Here is a 15,957-nt window from a genome sequence, read left to right as displayed (position 1 = left end):
GAAAACTGAAGCTGCAAAAATATGGTAAGTTCGAAGTTCTGCCTTTTCAGAAATATAGCCCACCCCAGATATGATTACAAAGAAGGGAAATAACTTGTTTTCACACATCAAATGTACAGCTACAAGAGAAATGGTTGTTTTTATCTTCAGCAAGACTTCTGTATAAATTTTGCATCATAGTGGGGAATAAAAACCCAAATCAGACTTTCCTCTCACAGCAATAACAGGAACGTACAGTATCTGTGGGAGGCAGCAGAATGTATTGAACTGAAAATTAGAGAGATGCCTCAACATCTTCCCTTTAGTAACAGTTATGACACCAGCTGCCCATTAGGAAATATACAGGCATGAAATTTCTGTTCTGCTCTGTTTTCCCATCAAGTGTGTTATTTTCAAATAGCTGGATACAACTTTGAACTTACTAATTTATATTGACTGCTTATTGTATGAAGATTTACCCATAGGTGGCTATAAAGATTTGCAAGTAGTAAAAAAACAGGGGTTTTTTTTTTCTGTCTACAAGTCTATAAAAGTCATCCAGTTCTGTAAGCCTATAAATTCTACAAGTCTACAAAAGTTTTTGAAAGCTGAGGGACAAAAGCACCATGTTTGCCCTTTGCTATCCGTCAGCCTCCCTTTATGTTGATCACTCCTTGACAATTCTGCAGTTCAGACATTATTTGTCAAGAAGGTGAAGTTTTCGCTCCTTAGGAAACAATTACTTTTTCTAGCAATTAGCTTTCCCAGTATTTCGTATGGAAGCGATTGCTCTCGGTGTGGGGGAGCCACCGATGCAGGGGCACGGGGCTGGGTGCAAGCAAGCACTTGGACTCGCCTGAGCAGCAGCCCCTTGTTCTGCGCCTGAAGCCAACTGGGATGAATCTTGGCCTGAGCTCAGGGATGTCTTAAATTAATAAACACACAGAACAAAACATCCATGTCACCCACCCATGCCCTTCCCCTCGGCCGAACAGCATAACCGAAAACCAGAATAAGGAAGCTGCAGACACAAATAAAAACCGAAGGCAGCCAGGCAGGCAATAAAATAGTCCCTCTGAAAACACCATCTCATTAACTGCTTATGTAGCAACTTAACTCTTTTTCTACTCATTCTGAACTTAATAAGACAATCCACTGAGTAACAGTAATGAAGGATTGTTGCTTTTACTAAAGCAGCAACAAGAAAACAAGCCAACTAGAAGCTGCTGTAATTTCAAGCTGACTTCTAAGCTGAAGTTATGAAGACAGCATAATATTTATAGATCTTTTTTTTTTAAAATCACTCTACAAAACAGATATGAACTGGGCACATGCTTTGTATATGGTTTGTGTATGATCTAAACCAAAAGGCCAGATTCAAACTATCAAGAAAGCAAGATCTTGGGGATTATGAAATTTCTGATTAAAATTTTCTGGTAGTTATGAAAACTAGATAAGCAAGTCCTGCATTAGGCCACAAGCACACTTCAACAGCACTGTGTATTTATTTTCAAAACAGAAACTGTGGCCTTACTCAGTAGGTAATAGGCAATTTTATGTTAAAAAACAAACAAACCCCACACGCACTCATCGCTTCTCTTTATTTTATTTATGCCAGTTGCAAGATGTCCTGGGGACCTCCTAAGTTTTAAGAATAATCCAAAATTAACAGAAGTCAGTCATTTTTGTAAACCCACTAAAGAAAACCAAACCTCACTTCAGCCTGTATTTACAGACAGGAGCTAAATGACGGGTGACACAATATCCCAAAGAATGCAAACCTGAATTTGAAGGCAAACACACTCCAGAGTGCAGGACTCTTACCTTAGAAAGACTGTGTCTGAAGGATCTATGTTAAGAACAACGGTAAGATTACTATTTAGCATGTTTTGAGGTTTTCAGTTAAACCAGAGTGCAAATTTGTAAAGAAGGATGGCACAGCTATTCATGTTAATTTAAATTAGCTACGGCTTTTTATGGGAGAAAAAAATTCACTACCAATCAGGAATATTTAAAGCAAGTTATTCATACTTGAGGAATCGCAGGGGAGAAAATGAAGCACAACCTTACTTTTGTTTTTAAATACTACTGCAAATGGTAGAAGTTCCCCCATTTGCTACCTGACTAAATGAAAACATTGTAAGATTAAACATGAAAACAACCCAGTACACCAGAGGGAAGCTGACAAGACAGCTCCAGGGCGCTCCAGCAGCTCCGCACATATCTCCCTTTTGCCAGGTGAGATTGTTTTTGAGAAATCAGATCAAATATTGAAAAACTTGCCAAACTAAATCCTGAGCAGTGATAGCAATCCCTCAGATGAGCAACACGTACAGGGTCCTCACAGTGCACAGTGACCCAAGGCTTACCCAATTCTTCTACCCTTACCCCATTCTTCTGCAACTCCCAGCTCCCTCTCCCCATTGTGGCACCCAAAAAGGCAATGTCTCCTACAAGAAGGAATAATGATTTCACTCCCATGAAGGGATGAGGGGTTACTGAATTTTGCTTCCTGTGCTCCTAGTCCTTCTGATGCCCCAGGACACTGCTTGTAGCAAGTGTCAAAGGCACATAGCTAGAATTTACAGCAATACGACAACCATCAAAATACCATCTAACATGGACTCACATTGAAGCAGCAGGAAGAGGCTATAGGAGTGCAAAACCAGATGGCCTTAGCTCTTAGCGGCAGCTCTGCCACCACGGGTCTTGGAGACATACTGCAGGTCACTGGACCTTTCTGTATCTGGTGGCCTCACAAGATGAGTCACGGCAGAAAGCCAACGACACACTTGTTTTTTCTGCCTCCGCTACCCAGCCTGGGATGAGATGGGCAATGCTATTTACTTGTCATCTTCATTACACCTTTGAGATCCTTGGATGACAGATATGATAAATGGAGAGCATCACTGTATCGATCCATACCTCCCACTGGAGGAGATACATAGATAACTCAGAGCTCCCTAGAAAATTCAAGACTCAAACCTACAGGAAAAAAAGTCTACAGCAGCTACATTTTTAAGGTAGACCAGAAAAGCACTTCGAACCTAAGCAGGAGTCAGCCACGAGCGAAGTGCCACGTTTAGCTATTATGGTATCTACTAACTCACCTATTTGTGAAAAAGCAGGAGCAGCCTGCAAATAGATTCTCGTGGAGGAGCAGTGCTTTGGAGTTTGGTTTTTATTTGTTTGTTTTTAAAAAAGGCTTTCTCTTCTTATCATTTTTAACCCCAACAGTCACTACCTGGAAGCCAACGGCAGATGTCCTCCATGGAGCCGCTGTGCATTGTCACCAGGTGCCTCAAGAACTTCAGCTCGGGAAGAAAGGACACCATCCCACCAACGGCCTGGAGAACCCACACCTGACTCCTTGTGAACAAAATTCACACAGCTCCAGACCCTGCCGATATAACCCCTCCTGACACCCGCTGTATCTTAAATTTGCTGGCACAGGCCAGCGTTCAAACAGAAAAACGAATTCAGGTCACAAAGCAGAGGTACACCTAGTTTTACAACTTTGCTCATCTATGTCCCCTTTAAACTAATTAACAACAGGGAACAAAGTCTCAGGGGGGAAAGCATTTATAGAAACAACTCCAGAGCTAAGCCAGGTACAATGAGATGAAGCAAGTCACCAAAAGCTGTAGGACCTTCCCGATTTCCTCCTTCCTTTCTCCTCACCTGAGCAGCACAACAAAAAGGAGGAGCTGCGGAGCCAGGAGAGCTCGCTGGGGGCAAGGGGTGTCAGAGGGACGTGTAATGCCGAGGGCGCCTGGCCGGCTGCGGGGTCAGGCCCCATCCCCACCGGGACTGGGAGCACTGGCCGCCCTCCTGCCCCGGAGAGGGCAGCAGGGAGACAAGGTGCCGAACATAGGCCCGCAGCTGAAGGCCCAGCTCCAAGGGGCCAGTTTTAAAGAAGTTAATTCTGTAAAGGGTTGTTAATTGTGCCATCACAGGTAAGAAGTGAGAGGCCGATTGATCATCACAGTTCACAGCTGGGATTTTCTGAAATGGGTGACAGCAGGTGGCAAAAGCCCAATGGAGTAATATGAGCAGGCGCAGGACAAGGCTTTCTCGCCTGCAGATTAATTCCTTCTGGGATCCCACAGAACACAGGAAGGTTTGAAGAAGCGGTGACAGAAACACAAATGGGAGCAGGAGAAACAGCACTGGAAGATGCTAGTCAAGTCCCTTGGCAGGTAATTTCAGGAGATAAGGTGGCTAATGAGGTCGCTGGGGCTGCCAGCAAGGACTCCTCTGTGCAGGGCCGTGGGTTTCGGTAAGCGCCCGTGATTGCTGTGACTCACCCCCTGGTTGCCCACAGCTTGGGCTCCTCTGCCCGGGCTGACCATCACCTCGCTGGCTCCACAGGACCTGACTGCTCCCACTCCCCTCAGGTGCGAGAAAGACCCTGCGATGCTCCCAACCACCATGCCCTCCTCCTACGGTCCCTCCTATGGCACGACCACATCCTTTCTTTCCATTTTTACCACTGATAAAATTCTGTAATCTAGCCCCCAGCCTCAAACTCCTCCCCAGCCACCTCTGTATGAGTGAAATAATTTTAAGTTTTGAAGGACTGGAGATAACAATCAAGTGGAAAGATAATTTATCTTCCTCTTATTTTTCTGTCTAAAAATAGGCACATTATATTTCATGTCTTGCAGAGTTTTTGGCCTTCTTCCCATCCTTTCTCTCCACACTCTGTCCTTCATTAAATTATCTCATTCTTTTTGTAATGTAACTGAAATTAATCTTTCCTTGTCCTCTTCAATGCTAAATCCTTTTATACCCATTCACCGATGAACCGATTTCTCCCCATTCACCAATCCAAACCCCGCTTTGTCAGCCTCCTTGTTTCTGGCTTCCCCCACCTCCCACCATCAGCTATGGTTGCTCGGGGTCCTCCTCCCCTGCCCACACAGCAGCCCCAGCTCATGCTGAAGAGCAACGGGCTCAAGTAACACCACGAAAGGCAAGAGATGCAAGAAGAAGGTTTGAGCATCCTTTCAGAAGAAATCTCTCTCCTGAGTGCCAAGTGCTTTTCCTCTCACGCCATCCTCCCTTGCCCTCACAGCTCAGGGCCCTAGGCTGCTCTACCCTGTGCCCGTCCTTGTGCTTGGAGAGCACCGAGCCTGTTCAGTGTGGCTTCGTTACAAGTATTTGCCCGCTTTAAACACGATGTTCACGAGCTGAGCAGATGCACACAGGCTACCTCCTCAAACACACACAAAAGCTTGGGAAGTTTGCTGTTCTTTGGGCTATGCTGTTGTAGTTCAACTCAGCAAATATTCCAGAGCCTTGGGGAGCACAGTTCTGGTTTCATCCCACCATTCCAACTAACAGCACACATTTTGACTCTGAACAGAGTCACAAATAGAAACCCTACCCCCCGAAACAAGTGTGACTTCTTTCTAGGCTGCAGAACCACGTGGGGATCCATGTTAAAATAACAGGACACACGTACTGCATGACGCTGCTCCCTTCAATTAAAAGCCGTTTTGACCTTTTCCTGGAATTCCGATCCCACTAAACCAGTCTCTTTTCATGCCAGGTTTCCATCTGAAGTCTATTTATGTCACACTGGTTACTGTATCGGTCAGGCTTGTACCAAAAAGTAGTAAGCTTGCAAACACATGGATACCACATGAGTTGGTAATATCCCGAAAACAAGTGGCTTTTCAAAATGAACATATAAGTAGTCTCTCTTGTCCCCAGTGTTTCTATTTCCTACAAATTATACCCAACAGCCAAAAGAAAGCTCTAAGCCTGTTGCAAAAATATATTCAGACAGGGAAGAAGTCTTTTCAAAAAAGGAAAAAGAGAAAATGTATTTAGACAGAGTAAGAAGCCTTTCATTCAAAAGAAAAAAAAGGAAAGAGAACTAAATGAAACGAAATTAACAGCCTGGAAAATTTCTTTTTAATTTCATTCAGAGGGAAATGGAAAAAAGTAGATGAATTATAGAAAGCGGGTTCTATTTTGTGAAGTTTATTTTTAGCGAAGAATAGGCTCATTTTTTAAGCGAAAAGAAAAAAGTTCTTGACTCACTTTGTGAAAACTCACTGAGCTCCAAAATGAATACAGAGGAGAACTGGCTGGTTGGACTTTGCACACCAAATTGAACAGAAGGTACAACCAACAAAAATTTTTAAATGTCTAACTTAAAACAGTCCTAAGAGACCCATGTGGGCTAAGGGATTCCCTGAAGCCCTGACGTCAAAGGTTTCTTGGCATTGCATAGCAACACACTGCCCCTACTCAAGTCATATATTCTAAGGATGCGGTCCCAGGCAGTACCTAGAGCCCTTTTAATCTCTTCCCTTCAACCTACACTTCATTCAGAGAAAAATATGAAAGAGGCTGGTTTTCCCTGCCTTTGCTATATTTGGTTTTCTACTTATTTAATGAAAAACAAAACCTTTAATCAAGTTCTGCCTGACCAATTACGAGGTTTACTCAAAAACTGGTTTCAGGTCCATCAACACGACCATTACAGCTACTTCACTAAAATTGTTTAGATTAAGATTTTAGATCAAGATTTTTGATTCCTATAGTATCTTTAAAAGTTTACTGGCAACTTTTTAACATTTATATTCAAAGTTCTATTGGATTTAAATATTTTCTTACCTTCAGACAGACTTCTAAGTACTCCTGTTGCTATGCTCCAAGTATCAAACTATACAGATAATACTGAAGAAAACCCACATCAAATGGGTACTATTGTGGCATTTTATACAAACTTTACATTCACAGTTGACAAACAAAAAGTTGATAACCTGCAGGTTGTGTACATGTTATTAGTTTACCACATTTCAAAGTCAATGTAGACAAACCAACCAGGATCAAACAGGAAAACAAGAATTACTTGTGAGTCTAAGGAAAAGTGCAGATTCTTAAAAATCTGAACTTTTACTTAAACGCTATGTTTTTATTACATACATTTGCACAAACAACTTCCAAATGCAAATGCAGTGTCACTTACTTCAATGTTTCTGAAAGCTCAGTTTTCCCAAGTAGCAGTAGGAAAAGAAGAGAGACCCATCCTGCTGTCGTTATACCCCACAGAGAGTGACAGTCACTAAGTTCAAGAAACAGATGCACAGGAAAAGCACTATAACATAATTAGACCAATTAACGCAGTTGGAAAAAATGGTGGTTTGGACACACGAGTCTTTCATTGTAAAGTTTAAGGCAGTTTTACTCCTGTGCTGAGAAAAGCAGTGGGTCCTTGGATGCTGAATCAAGAGAAATCAAGAAACAAAGGCAGAAGGTAGTGCTTGGGGTAAAACAGTGCATTAGGGGACAAGAAGAGGAAGGGACTGTTGACCACCCTTCCTATTACATGGGATGCTGCATTGCCCTGCCAGTGCTGTAGGAGACAGACACAACGCAGAGGGTGAATGCTGAGAAGCAAAGATGGTCTATGCCTGAAGGAGAAGGGCTGAAGTCTCTGCAGCCAAAGCCCTCTCCCCCTCGTGGGGGAGGGTGGCAGAATTCCAGGACAGTGGTATGTTACCAGGACAGACTAACGGATGGGCTGTCCTAGACTGACAGCCCCACAGGATGGAGCCATGCTGGCACCGAACTCGCTGCAGTGTTGGATTGGTATTTAAGGACCGAGGTCCCTGGCACAGTGGCCTCTCAAAGAGGCACTGGAAACTACCATCTTGGTCTCTCCTGTCCAACCTAACCTGCGGTGCCGATAGCTGAGTATCTACTAAAAATGCAGTAAACCCCTATTTTGTTTACCTTCTTCTCCATTGATATCCTTTCCTGTGAGTGGGTCTAAATGAAGACACAATACATGGTGGGAATACAAGAAGAAACCAAAGCAGCTACAGCTTCCTGTGGAGTAATGCAGAAAACACACTGCTTGCAGCCTCTGCAAGGAGAAACGCTGCAGGAACTCAGGCGAAGCAGCTCTCTAGAGAACCCGAGACAGACAAACAGGCCATGGCCCAGAGCTGTGTGCTCATTAGCACACATCTCCAGCAGAAACAGCAGGAAAACCAAAAGCCTGGGCTTCCTGTCAAAAAACATCATGAGCTGAATGAAAAATACTAAGCATCTACTACCTGTTTTGAAGGCTTTGTGTTTCCATATAATTGAAGCTGTCTACAAACCACCGTGTACACATGAGAAATCAGCACCTCTTGAAACAACGGAAACCACGTGTTCCTAGACTGTAAGAGACACCAAGAGACAGCCCTTCCCAGCCAGGGATGGTATGTTTGAAACTCAGTAGCACTCTCTCAAACATAGGAAATGCAGGCTAAAACAGTAACAGTAAAGAGAAACCAGTTAAAGAGTAAATGAACTATTCTGGCCCCATGTTAGGGAAACATCAGGAATGATGTAATTGAACTGAAAGTGATGAAGCAATGATCAAGTGCCTACTTCTTCAAAGGAGCTGGACATAAAGACATGTATATTACAGTTGATACCAAGACCAGAATTAGTCTCACCTCTAACAGCACAAGACAGGGAAAGGGAAAGAGCTGCCTGCCTTTAATAATTAAAAAGCAATGGTAGCATGTGCTCTCAGGACTCTAGTCTGGACAAGATCTTCCAAAACCTTGAGGACCTCACTGACCTTGAAACCAACCTGACATACTGTAAGACCCTAAAACAGAGACACACAAAACCCAAACAGATCCCCACAAAAGCAAGGCTAGGAGTGGACACCTCATAAGCAGCAGCCGAAACAAGTTCTAGTTCTTCAGCAGCTTCAGCTGATGAGGCTGATGCCATAATAGTGCTTAAAAAGGCAAAAGAAAAACTTGCCACTAACACTACACTTCAGCAGTTGCATTGCACCACTGAAACCAACTGTGCTCTTCACAAATAGTTTTGACAAAATTCTGGCTTCTGAACAGCCAAGACACTGACATGACCTTAGAGGTACAAAGGCACAGCTTGACAGCAAGACATGCAGGAAGCAGACCCGTGAGAAACGCTCTCTGGAGAATGGCGTACGGCACTGAGCATCCTTACGCCTATCAGAGCTCAGAAATACAGCTACATGAATAGCAAGTGCAAGAGAGACCACAAAGAGACACCGAGTCTGTTAGAGGAAGCAGCAGAGGACCAACGTAAGCCTTGGGATTTCGGGGGAAGCTGTGGGGGACTTCTGAAGAGCATAGGTTAATACATCCACAAGCAGAGGAAGTAACTGGCCACTGGAAGTAACCCTGGAGATTTTAAAGGGCTGAGAGTCCCAGCCACAGTACTGTGCAGGGCAGGAAAGCATGGCTCAGCCTCACCATGAACACTCACGCTGAGGAAGGGGTCGGGGCAACTGCCTTTCTGCACAGTGCTGGAACAAGCACCCATCACAGACCATCAGAAACCGCCTGGTGTGTGCAGCTGGCCACAGCAGCAGCTGCCAGCTCATCGACCCAAGCACAGAAACCATGGCCTGCCAACAGCTGATGCCTGCAGCCCATTGTTGGGGTGATCCAGCCAGCCAGCCCAATAACCAGAGACCCCAAGCATTGCTCTTGGAGACAGGCACTGGTCTCTGGCAGTTGCAGTGAATTAATTTCAGGTAACACCTAACTGCCCGAGTGCACAATTGCACAGAATGCAAGAGTGTGACACTGCACACAGCTGCAAGTGTCTGCAACCAGTGGGCACATGCACAACGGCTGAACAGAAATCTGCTGCAGCAGCAAGGTCTATACTCTGCCTAAACCCTGAACAGCTGGAGATGCCTCTCAGTGTGCTGCTGCCATGCAAGACCTCGGGCCAGGGCAGAGAGCAGTGCAGGCTCTCGTGGGCAGCATCAGGCCGACAGTGTGGGATGAGGCTGAACACGGAGAGACAGGAACTTCACCATGGTGAGGACGAATCTTTAGAGGAGGAAACACAATGCAGCAATGTGAAAACTAGGGATCTATGGTATCACAGTAGTGTGATGGAAACAGCTGAAAGCCCAAGTCATTGGACATGTACATGATACATCACGAGCACCCAGACACGGTCCCTTCTGCTGTGACCTTAGACGAACAGGACTCCAGGGCTGAAGCACAACACTTGCTCTGATGCCAAAGAGCCCTCAGCAGCAATTGAGTAGGAAAGAGACACAGCGTTACACCTGTCAACACATGCACAGTCACTAAACAACACCGCATAGCGCCTACAGAAAGCAAGCCTCATTCTGGACACAGGAGATTGAAATGAAACAATGAATTAGAACAACAAATGCTTTTTATTAAAGAATATCTGTTAGCAAAAGCATCCCCAAATTTAGTTTATTTTGGGGGTTGGCATGTACAAAGTGTGGTAGCTGGCACCCTTGCACTTTAAGGCAGGAGGAGGAACTGACTGAGTTACTGTGCATTGGTCATTTGCCCATCCTGACCTGACAAGAATAAAGCCTGTTAAACTTCTCTAATTTGAAAAAGTGCATCTTTTCACCCTGCTGCGTGCAGATCTCAGTGTAACTAGCACAAAACACCAGGCCACCAGACAGAGCCATGCCTGACACATCGGTCCACAACCACTCAGCCCAGTGGGCTCCTCAGCCCTGGTCAAAGCTGTGCCCACGCAGGAACCAGAGCTGAGACAAGGTGCACATTGGTAGGGGCTGGTCAAAGGCTCCCGCAGCCTTGTGCTCGGCAGGCACGGATGCTGGGAGAAGGTGACCTGACAGTGTCAGGAGGGTGAACAGCAGCTCCCTACAGGCAGGGCATGACAGTGAGGGGGGAACGACATGAACACACTGCATGTTGAACAGGACTGTGAATTTTCTTTCCCGCCCTGAAGAGCAGCTGTCTCTGTCTCAGGTTCTCAGTGTGGATATTCAGGAGCCCCTCCTAAACTCCATGGGCATAAGGGAACAAAAAGTCCAGCCAGGAATACCATTCAAAGAGAAAAGAGAAAAAAAATCCAACCAACCAACCAAAAAAATCCCCACTCATTACTAATGGAAAAAATGAAGTTTACATGACAAACTTGAAATTGGTCACCTAATTCAGTATGAACTGAACAATGCTTGCATTTAATAAAGGATGATTCAAGGGCAGTGACTAAAAGCAATCTATCATTCATATGAACAATTAAATCCCAGAAAAAGTTTATGAATCACATACAATACACAAGTTTGTAACACAACATTTGTAACTCCCAAGTACAAAGTTGAAAACTGTACTCAAAGTATATCTCAGCAATACAGCTTTAGAGCAAACACCAAGTATTGCACACAGCAGAAGGTCAGCATGACACCGGAACAGCCTTTCTGCAAGGTCTGCTCCTCGCTCAACTTGTGGCTAACCATCAGTGCCATCCACACTCTTTACCAAAAAAAAAAAATAATTAGAAGCAGCCCATGATTTCTATATGCTATTACTTCCAAGAGTCTGGTTCAGCAACTCATTTCAAAGATGTTTATGCCCACCTCTGCTGAAAGCAGAGCTGCAGAACAGGCCTGAGCTGAAACATGGGTTTGAGAGCCTTGCAGAGAGGATTGGGCCAAATGCTAAAACAGGGAGAGATGTCAGGTTGTGCCAGTATGTTTTTCACCAGCATACCTCCCTCCGGTGACACCGAGTACCTCTATCCAAGCAGCTGGTGTGCAGAAGGAAAGTACAGCGACACGATGGGCTGCATTTTCCACTGCAGAAAGGCGACTGCTTGCCTTTGGGAGGTATCGGTGGCAGAGAGGCTTCGACGCAGGTGGCCGCTGGCCCCGGATGCCACCCAGCTGCTGCCCGCCTGGGGCTGGACCCCTGGGGCAGAGCTGACACTGAGCCGGAGAACAGGATGCCCAGCTCCTCCCTGCAGCGCTGGCAGCACCAGCTCTGGAAAAAACACTTCACGTGAAAAAGTGCTTAAAGCCTTCGTCGTCAGCGCCGAACTTCCTCCGTACACAGCGCTGCGGGATTTACACAGCTAATACTTTCTTACAGGCTTTCACAGTCAATTAAAGGATACGCCTGCCAAACACCTGGAAAACACATTCCCAGTCACAGAGAAGAGTGTAAGTGAAAATACACAGCCATACTCACAAATACGCAAACACTCCTCTGCCTCTTCGTTTTTCATATATGCCTTGGCTGACAGAGGCTGTTCATTAGCCAACACACAGCTTTAATAATTGATATAACTCTATTTTTATAAAAAAATAAGTTGCTTGATAACCTGTAAACCAACACCATCCACAGAGGTGCCCTCTTTCCTCAGCCTATATAATTTGTATCAAATAATGTCTTAAACAGACAACAGCAATACAAGAGCCACTCTAACCATGGGTTGTAAACAACAACAAAAAAACCAAACAAAAAAAAGAAGGAAAAAGCAAACGTTTCCTCTTTTCCTTCATCATGCCATACTATTCATACATATGTATGAATGAAAACTTAGTAAAGCAGTAGACTTAGGAAAGGTGCATGTATAAGTATATAAGCACACACAAACATATGCGTGTGTTTACATATACACATATATATTCCAAACAAAGTGTTAATATCTGTCCCAAGTCTATTGCTTTCTTAGTTAATTCAGTGTCAGAGAACAAACGAAAGAGACTTCTCTCAATGCTAATGAAGTTCAGCTTTCAATTATAAAATTCCCACACTACAATTAATTGAAGATACACATTCTTTCATAACTATTTTTAGTAGAGTTAAAAAACCAGGTAATTTTCTTAAGGATTACATTACACTGAGAAGGAGCAACAAGACTTTCAGACTTCCAGAACTGTTTTGTGTAGAAAATACAGTATATCCTACGGCAACAAGACCAGGTTTACATAGGTCTAAGACATCCAGGTACATCCTTAAAAGAAGTGAAGTCAAACCATCTTAAAACATGTTTTCTGAAGGTACTTAGCACATGGATAGTACTTCTCTGCCACACCTGCACATACATGTGCACAGCACCCAGAGCAGTGCCACAGACTGTGCACAGGGCTGTCTCTGAGTACACACTGCAACAGGAGAGAGAGACCAGACCACAACCCTGAAGGGCTGATCTCCATCCACATCCCACATGTAAGATAAATCCACCCAGGTGCAAGCACAGTATGACAACTACCAATGAATAATGATTTACAAGTAACTGCAAAGACTGGCATAAAAAAAGCATGAACTTAACTATCCTGACACTAGCGAACTCCCAGCGTGTTTCAAATTCAACTTCTACTACCGACATCTTACTGAAAGATTAAAGGCACCTACCTGGATATTTGAATAACCAGCATGTTAAGAGTATTAACAACAAGAGTTAATCCAACACCCAGTATTTACAACACCACACAAATGATAATTGTTAGCAAATAGCAGGGATTAACCACTTTAATACACTCAAGTTTTCAATTACTTTGCATTCTGATTTGAATGGCATGGGGAAAATAGACCTTATGCTGAAAAAGAGTATAAATAAAATTAATCTGTTCTTGCACATGGATAGATAAAATAGAGCTCTGGCAATGTTCACAATCACAACCACCACCATGGTCTATCTTGTGTATTTGTGGGGTTTATTTCTTTCTTTGTTTTAAATTAGATCTTTAAAAACTCCCCCTGGGTTGTATATGGGGATAAGCACTTATCTACAACAACTGCTTTTTTTAAACGTACATGGTATGAAAACATTTGTTTTCAGGATCCAGTTTCAAAAGTTTAATCTACAACATACTCAGGTGCCCCTCTTCCCAAATCCCACAAGAAAAACCCCTGAGCCAATGAACTTTGAAAAACGACAAACAAAAACACGCACCACACCCACCAACAACAAAACCAGAACATATTTGTTAATCCCTGTTTTTTGAGGGTCTTTTCTGCAAAGCCTTGCTTGTGCTCCAGGTGCTACGTAGCACAACCCAGAGGGGAGCAACATTGTCCTAACTCACATCTCCCAGCCATGATGGGAGGTGGGCATGGACCCACCATGCAAAGCAGCACAATCAAGTAGTGAGCAATTAATAGGTCATCACCCTGTGGACACTGGATCTGCCTACTGCAAGTAACCTCTATTAACCTCTGAGGAGCTCAGCAAGCAGAGATTGTCTGAGCAAGCAAGGTAAGCAAGGGGAACTTACACATGAACTAGATGAAAGAAAAAGAAAATCCCTGTCAGTCACCAACAAGAGCCTGATAAAGAAAGCCTTGACTCTCTGAGCCAAGTCAAAATGAGATGTGTTGCGACCTGCATACCTACCCTGTAGCTGTTGCCGCTACCACATCATTCGAATTTTCCTGCGTCCAAGTTATGACAGGGACATAGTTAAAAATTCAGGAAATTTTTTGTTGCAGAGCTCCTATGAGGCAACAAAGGCACAACAGTGAAAGCAGCCACTAAAGCCAATGATCAAAACAGTTCTTCCTGTAGGCTAGATTCTATGGAGGCTTGAAAATATCCTACATTTTTTATTAATCCTGTTGGCTGTGACAGTGCAGACCTTTTCACAGATGTACTGTGCTGGTATCTTGAAGCAGCACATGCCATAGACAGCCAGTGCCTTCTACTCAAGAAATGAATGCAGTGGTGAGAGCATCACAGGTTAGCCATTCCGGTATGTACGTATTCCACGTACCCAACTACACCTATGGCTTTGCGACACCTGCTAAGCCAAACAGCTCAGGGAGTAACTGCAGAGCAGGAGGCCGGTATAAAACATTGTCTTAAATTATTAAGGTAGAATGTGTTCCATGGAAAAAACCAAACAAAAAACCCCGATGTAAATGCTCACTTTTGTAGACAGGAACCTTTGTGAACTAAAGCTCAAGAGCTAAAGTTCATGAGCTATAAGCACTGCTGTACAGCACTGTGTATCAACTACTCCAAGCAATAAATGCTCTTTCCTCAAGAAGATACCCACATTTACAAGCTAAATGCCTTTTGATTGGGCACTGCTCTGCCGGGGATGAAAGTCCGAGGCTTTCCCAGAATCATTGCAGAATCGGTTCCAGGACTAACACACCAGCAATGTGCAAGCTGTCAGTGAGGTGGCTCCAACACATCCTATTAAATCAGAAGAGACATCTTTCATGCCAAAATACCATAGTCCTAAGAATGGCTGTCCATTTACTGCCAAGCGAAGCATGGGGGATGCCAAAATGCAGTTCATCACACTAATAAAGAAATATGTAGTGATCTAACAGAAGTATTTGATAGCAGAGGAGACCATGTGAAAGTTGTTTACATCCTATTTCAGAAATAAAATGCTGAGGGAGACACTTAGAAATTAATTCCAATTTGATCTAGAGAGTGGGTTTTCAGTATCTTTTTTTTTTTTCTCCTTACTGCTGTGGATGTTTCTGTAATAAGTGCATCTTTGACCAATGGCCCAATAATCCACAAAGGTTATTCTCAGCTTTATTCAGAGGCACCACATGGAAATGCCAGCGTTGTTTTGGCAATGCTGGGAGGGAGCCCAGCATTGGTGGTTTAGAATGGACAGCGTTTTCCTGTGGGATAACACCCTCCACCAGCAAGGCTCCCATAAACACGCAGCATAACAGTTTGCCAAGCCAAAGCATCTCATGCTGCAAAGGAGCTCCTGGATGGGCAATCTGGGATCAATGGGGTAAACTCTGCCACCTCAGAAGGATCTGAGACAAGTCACACATGCGCACACCCCGATGCGAGTTCACAGCACCCAAACCCCCTGCCTGCAAGGCACAGGTCGGTGAGCCACACATGTCATTGGGGGTTCAACAGCACCTGACTACCACGAGCTTTGCGGCACCAAGTTCCCAGCACTTGAAGCCCCAAGCATCTAGTGATGTTACAGGCTCAGGAGTCACCTGAGTGGTGAGCACTAAATGCTGCTGCACAGTGCCCCGGTCAACATCATCTCCCTGAAACTCAGGGCATCACACAACTCCCACAGCGCAGCTTGCCCCATTTAACAGCCCCAAGCACTAGGCACCAGGCGATACCAATTCGGGAGGCTATCAGGTCCCTACTTCACATGAACAGAAAGCAGACCTGTTAACACTTCCCAAAAACACTGAGGCTGGATTTGGCCCC

General features: G+C 44.3%; 1 protein-coding gene across 1 annotated transcript in view; it reads right to left on the bottom strand.

Annotated features, from left to right (window-relative positions):
* Positions 1–15,957, bottom strand: part of INPP5A (inositol polyphosphate-5-phosphatase A) — a 259,357-nt gene that overhangs the window by 195,354 nt on the left and 48,046 nt on the right. The gene's annotated exons all lie outside the window — the stretch shown is intronic.

This window comes from Buteo buteo, chromosome 4 (assembly GCF_964188355.1).
Source record: "Buteo buteo chromosome 4, bButBut1.hap1.1, whole genome shotgun sequence".
NCBI lineage: Eukaryota > Metazoa > Chordata > Aves > Accipitriformes > Accipitridae > Buteo > Buteo buteo.
The sequence above is the reverse complement of the archived record's forward strand: the minus strand, read 5'-3'. Positions and strand labels throughout refer to the sequence as shown.